The sequence below is a fragment of the Squalius cephalus genome (assembly GCF_949319135.1).
Source record: "Squalius cephalus genome assembly, chromosome: 14".
NCBI classification, from domain to species: Eukaryota; Metazoa; Chordata; class Actinopteri; order Cypriniformes; family Leuciscidae; genus Squalius; species Squalius cephalus.
Window position 1 is genome coordinate 3,823,734 of NC_137135.1, and position 7,725 is coordinate 3,831,458.

A 7,725-nucleotide genomic window follows, 5' to 3' on the forward strand; every position below is an offset into this window, starting at 1 on the left:
AAATGTCACCCATTCGGTGGAATGGCCCTAACACTAACAGAGTCATCCCCTACCCTTCCATCGAACACACAAAACCCTAATGTCTTTAGTCTTTCCAGTGAAAAACAATTAAAAATATCTCACAGCATTCTGAGGTTGGAAGTATAGTGACAGCAGTGAGATTAAGAAACCTATTAATAGTTTGAAACAAAATTTTAGGCGAGTTTGAGTGCTTTTTTGTTGAAAAATAAGCTGTTTTAGAGTCTTTAACAGCTTTCTGAAACCTAAGAAGTAGAAGTGAAGCCCATGAAATCTGATAAGAGACCAGTGATTTATTTATCTTCCAAGTCTGATCTACATTGCTGTCTAAAAAGACGAGTATGTTCATTTAGCCAAGGCTGATGATTGCCTTACGACACTTAATCTTTTAAGGAGCAACAGAGTCCAAAACATCAGAGCAAACGGAGTTACATCGTCACGTGGATCATATAGATCAAATACAGACCGGAGCAAGCGCGTTTCAAGTTTTTATGGACATATACTATATTGGCAAAAGTTTTGGACATCTGCCTTTACATGCACATGAACTTTAATCACATCCCATTCTTAATCCGTAGGGTTTAATATGGAGTTGTCCCACCCTTTGCAGCTATAACAGCTTCAACTCTTCTGGGAAGGCTTTCCACAAGGTTTTGGAGTGTGTAAATGGGAATTTTTGACCATTCTTCTAGAAGCACATTTGTGAGGTCAGGCATTGATGTTGGATGAGAAGGCCTGGCTCGCAGTCTCCGCTCTAATTCATCCCAAAGCTGTTCTATTGGGTTGAGGTCAGGACTCTGTGCAGGCCAGTCAAGTTCCTCCACACCAAACTTGCTCATCCATGTCTTTATGGACCTTGCTTTGTGCACTGGTGCGCAGTCATGTTGGAACAGGAACATCCCCAAACTATTCCCACAAAGTTGGGAGCATGAAATTGTCCAAAATGTCTTGGTATGCGGAAGCATTAAGAGTTCCTTTCACTGGAACTAAAAGCCCAACCCCTGAAAAACAACCCCACACCATAATCCCCACTTCCCCAAACTTTATACTTGGCACAATGCAGTCAGGCAAGAACTGTTCTCCTGGCAACTGCCAAACCCAGACTCGTCCATCGGATTGCCAGACAGAGAAGCGTGATTCGTCACTCCAGAGAACACGTCTCCACTGCATTTGACACTTTACACCACTGCATCCCATGCTTTACACCACTGGATCTGACGCTTTACACCACTGCATCCCATGCTTTACACCACTGCATCTGACGCTTTACACCACTGCATCCGACGCTTTACACCACTGCATCCCATGCTTTACACCACTGCATCCCACGCTTTACACCACTGCATCCCACGCTTTACACCACTGCATCTCACGATTAACACCACTGCATCCGACACTTTACACCACTGCATCTGACACTTTACACCACTGCATCCCATGCTTTACACCACTGCATCTGACGCTTTACACCACTGCATCACACGCTTTACAATACTGCATCCCACGCTTTACACCACTGCATCCCACGCTTCACACCACTGCATCCCTTGCTTTACATCACTGCATCCTACGATTTACACCACTGCATCTGACACTTTACACCACTGCATCCCATGCTTTACACCACTGCATCTGACGCTTTACACCACTGCATCCAACGCTTTACACCACTGCATCTGACACTTTACACCACTGCATCCCATGCTTTACACCACTGCATCTGACGCTTTACACCACTGCATCCAACGCTTTACACAACTGCATCCCACGCTTTACAACACTGCATCCCACGCTTTACACCACTGCATCCCACGCTTTACACCACTGCATCCCACACTTTACACCACTGCATCCCACACTGCATCCCACGCTTTACACCACTGCATCCCACGCTTTACACCACTGCATCCGACACTTAACACCACTGCATCCCACGCTTTACACCACTGCATCCGACACTTTACACCACTGCATCCCACGCTTTACACCACTGCATCCAACACTGCATCCCACGCTTTACACCACTGCATCCCACGCTTTACATCACTGCATCCCACGCTTTACACCACTGCATCCCACGCTTTACACCACTGCATTCCACGCTTTACACCACTGCATCCCACGCTTTACACCACTGCATTCCACGCTTTACACCACTGCATTCCACGCTTTACACCACTGCATCCCACGCTTTACACCACTGCATTCCACGCTTTACACCACTGCATACCACGCTTTACACCACTGCATCCGACGCTTTACACCACTGCATCCCTCGGTTTACATCACTGCATCCCACGCTTTACACCACTGCATCCCACGCTTTACACCACTGCATTCCACGCTTTACACCACTGCATCCCTCGCTTTACATCACTGCATCCCACGCTTTACACCACTGGATCCCACGCTTTACACCACTGCATCCCATGCTTTACACCACTGCATCCCACGCTTTACACCACTGCATCTGACACTTTACACCACTGCATCCAACGCTTCACACCACTGCATTCCACGCTTTACACCACTGCATCCCACGCTTTACACCACTGCATCTGACGCTTTACACCACTGCATCCAACGATTTACACCACTGCATCCCACGCTTTACACCACTGCATCCCACGCTTTACACCACTGCATCCAACGCTTCACACCACTGCATTCCACGCTTAACACCACTGCATCCCACGCTTTACACCACTGCATCTGACGCTTTACACCACTGCATCCCACGCTTTACACCACTGCATCCAACGATTTACACCACTGCATCCAACGATTTACACCACTGCATCCGACACTTTACACCACTACATCCCACGCTTTACACCACTGCATCCCACGCTTTACACCACTGCATCCCACGCTTTACACCACTGCATCCCACGCTTTACCCCACTGCATCCCACGCTTTACACCACTGCATCCCACGTTTTACACCACTGCATTCCACGCTTTACACCACTGCATCCCACGCTTTACATCACTGCATCCCATGCTTTACACCACTGCATCCCACACTTTACACCCCTGCATCCCACGCTTTACACCACTGCATCCCATGCTTTACACCACTGCATCCCACGCTTTGCACCACTGCATCCCACGCTTTGCACCACTGCATCCCACGCTTTACACCACTGCATCTGACGCTTTACACCACTGCATCCCACACTTTGCACCACTGCATCCCACGCTTTACACCACTGCATCCCACGCTTTACATCACTGCATCCCATGCTTTACACCACTGCATCCCACACTTTACACCACTGCATCCGACACTTTACACCACTGCATCCCACGCTTTACACCACTGCATCCCACGCTTTACACCACTGCATCCCACGCTTTACACCACTGCTTTACACCACTGCATCCCACACTTTACACCACTGCATTCCACGCTTTACACCACTGCATCCCACGCTTTACACCACTGCATCCCACGCTTTACACCACTGCATCCCACGCTTTACACCCTTGCATCCCACGCTTTACACCACTGCATCCCACGCTTTACACCACTGCATCCCACGCTTTGCACCACTGCATCCCACGCTTTACACCACTGCATCTGACGCTTTACACCACTGCATCCCACACTTTGCACCACTGCATCCCACGCTTTACACCACTGCATCCCACGCTTTACATCACTGCATCCCATGCTTTACACCACTGGATCCCACGCTTTACACCACTGCATCCCACGCTTTACACCACTGCATCCAACGCTTTACACCACTGCATCCCACGCTTTACAACACTGCATCCCACGCTTTACACCACTGCATCCCACGCTTTACACCACTGCATCCCACACTTTACACCACTGCATCCCACACTGCATCCCACGCTTTACACCACTGCATCCCACGCTTTACACCACTGCATCCGACACTTAACACCACTGCATCCCACGCTTTACACCACTGCATCCGACACTTTACACCACTGCATCCCACGCTTTACACCACTGCATCCAACACTGCATCCCACGCTTTACACCACTGCATCCCACGCTTTACATCACTGCATCCCACGCTTTACACCACTGCATCCCACGCTTTACACCACTGCATTCCACGCTTTACACCACTGCATCCCACGCTTTACACCACTGCATTCCACGCTTTACACCACTGCATTCCACGCTTTACACCACTGCATCCCACGCTTTAGACCACTGCATTCCACGCTTTACACCACTGCATACCACGCTTTACACCACTGCATCCGACGCTTTACACCACTGCATCCCTCGGTTTACATCACTGCATCCCACGCTTTACACCACTGCATCCCACGCTTTACACCACTGCATTCCACGCTTTACACCACTGCATCCCTCGCTTTACATCACTGCATCCCACGCTTTACACCACTGGATCCCACGCTTTACACCACTGCATCCCACGCTTTACACCACTGCATCCCATGCTTTACACCACTGCATCCCACGCTTTACACCACTGCATCTGACACTTTACACCACTGCATCCAACGCTTCACACCACTGCATTCCACGCTTTACACCACTGCATCCCACGCTTTACACCACTGCATCTGACGCTTTACGCCACTGCATCCAACGATTTACACCACTGCATCCCACGCTTTACACCACTGCATCCCACGCTTTACACCACTGCATCCAACGCTTCACACCACTGCATTCCACGCTTAACACCACTGCATCCCACGCTTTACACCACTGCATCCCACGCTTTACACCACTGCATCCAACGATTTACACCACTGCATCCAACGATTTACACCACTGCATCCGACACTTTACACCACTACATCCCACGCTTTACACCACTGCATCCCACGCTTTACACCACTGCATCCCACGCTTTACACCACTGCATCCCACGCTTTACCCCACTGCATCCCACGCTTTACACCACTGCATCCCACGTTTTACACCACTGCATTCCACGCTTTACACCACTGCATCCCACGCTTTACATCACTGCATCCCATGCTTTACACCACTGCATCCCACGCTTTACACCCCTGCATCCCACGCTTTACACCACTGCATCCCATGCTTTACACCACTGCATCCCACGCTTTGCACCACTGCATCCCACGCTTTGCACCACTGCATCCCACGCTTTACACCACTGCATCTGACGCTTTACACCACTGCATCCCACACTTTGCACCACTGCATCCCACGCTTTACACCACTGCATCCCACGCTTTACATCACTGCATCCCATGCTTTACACCACTGCATCCCACACTTTACACCACTGCATCCCACACTTTACACCACTGCATCCCACGCTTTACACCACTGCATCCCACGCTTTACACCACTGCATCCCACGCTTTACACCACTGCTTTACACCACTGCATCCCACGCTTTACACCACTGCATTCCACGCTTTACACCACTGCATCCCACGCTTTACATCACTGCATCCCACGCTTTACACCACTGCATCCCACGCTTTACACCCTTGCATCCCACGCTTTACACCACTGCATCCCACGCTTTACACCACTGCATCCCACGCTTTGCACCACTGCATCCCATGCTTTACACCACTGCATCTGACGCTTTACACCACTGCATCCCACACTTTGCACCACTGCATCCCACGCTTTACACCACTGCATCCCACGCTTTACATCACTGCATCCCATGCTTTACACCACTGGATCCCACGCTTTACACCACTGCATCCCACGCTTTACATCACTGCATCCCACGCTTTACACCACAGCATCCCACGTTTTACACCACTGCATCCCACGCTTTACATCACTGCATCCCATGCTTTACACCACTGCATCCCACGCTTTACACCACTGCATCCCACGCTTTACACCACTGCATCCCATGCTTTACACCACTGGATCCCACGCTTTACACCACTGCATCCCACGCTTTACACCACTGCATCCCACGCTTTACACCACTGCATCCCACGCTTTACACCACGGCATCTGACGCTTTACACCACTGCATCCCTCGCTTTACATCACTGCATCCCACGCTTTACACCACTGGATCCCACGCTTTACACCACTGCATCCCACGCTTTACACCACTGCATCCCATGCTTTACACCACTGCATCCCACGCTTTACACCACAGCATCTGACACTTTACACCACTGCATCCCATGCGTTACACCACTGCATCCCACGCTTTACACCACTGCATCCAACGCTTTACACCACTGCATCCCACACTTTACACCACTGCATCCAACGCTTCACACCACTGCATTCCACGCTTTACACCACTGCATCCCACGCTTTACACCACTGCATTCCATGCTTTACACCACTGCATTCCACGCTTTACACCACTGCATCCCACGCTTTACACCACTGCATCCCACACTTTACACCACTGCATCCCATGCTTTACACCACTGCATCTGATGCTTTACACCACAGGCTTGGATGCAGCTGCTCGGCCATGGAAACCCATTCCATGAAGCTCACTACTAATCTTAAGGCCACATAGGGTTTGGAAGTCTGTAGCTATTGACTTTGCAGAGAGTTGGTGACTTCTGCGCACTGTGAGCCTCAGCATGCACTGACCCGCTCTGTGATTTTATGTGCCCTTCCACATCATGGCTGAGTTGCTGTTGTTCCCAATTGCTTGCACTTTGTTATAATACCACTAACAGGAATAGTAGTGAGGACTGACTGTGGAATAGTAGTGAGGAAATTTCAGGAATGGACTTATTGCACAGGTGTCATCCTATCACGGTTCCATGCTTGAATTCACTGAGCTCCTGAGAGCAACCCATTCTTTCAACAAAAAAAATGTGTAGAAGCGTCTGCATGCCTAGTGCTTGATTTTATACAACTGTGGCCATGGAAGTGATTGGAACACCTGAATTCAATGATTTGGAGGGGTGTCCCAATACATTTTTTAATATAGTGTATTTCATATACTCTAGTGCTCTAAACATGAACCAGCACCGTGAATGCGCACAAATGGAAAATGTGCATATAAGAACACTGATACAGCTGTACTGATCATAAACGTGATGACACAATGGATTATTCTGATGTAGACAGAGCTTACAGTAGGTTAGTGCTCTTAAATTTAATAAATGTTCTTCTGCGTTTCTGCCTCGTTTTGGGAGTTTGTTGTTATGAAGGGTTAGATTTTTAAAATGCTTCATTGTGCCAGGTTTTTTTTTTGCTTTTTTTCTCCGTGGTCATATTTTAATATCCATGTGTCTGTATAATGAGTGTGTTGCAGGTCTGTGTTTTATTGGTTGTCTCCCCTTTTTCCACCTTCTACACTCCCAATTTTCCACAGCTTTACACTCCCATTTCTTAAGACTTTTTCCAACTCTGAGGTGTAAACGACCAGACTAAAGTGTTTCATAACACCACACCACATAGACATATAAACAACATTAAAAACTTGATTTTTACAAAAGGGGAACTTTAAAAAACAACACATTACAGCGACAGATTGCCTCTTATTTAAGACAAATTAACGTCAAACTGGAGATGTTTCATTTGTATTATGCATATCTGTGCAACCAGATATTTTCAAAAAAGTGGTGGGGACAATATCGACCCTGGGAAAATGTGGTGGGGACATGTCCCAGCCGTCCCAACCACAAGTTACACCTGTGGCACACACCTATTATGATATTCTGCTCTCTAGATATCGTTTGGGTGCTTCCTTCAAAGTAAATCTTCAC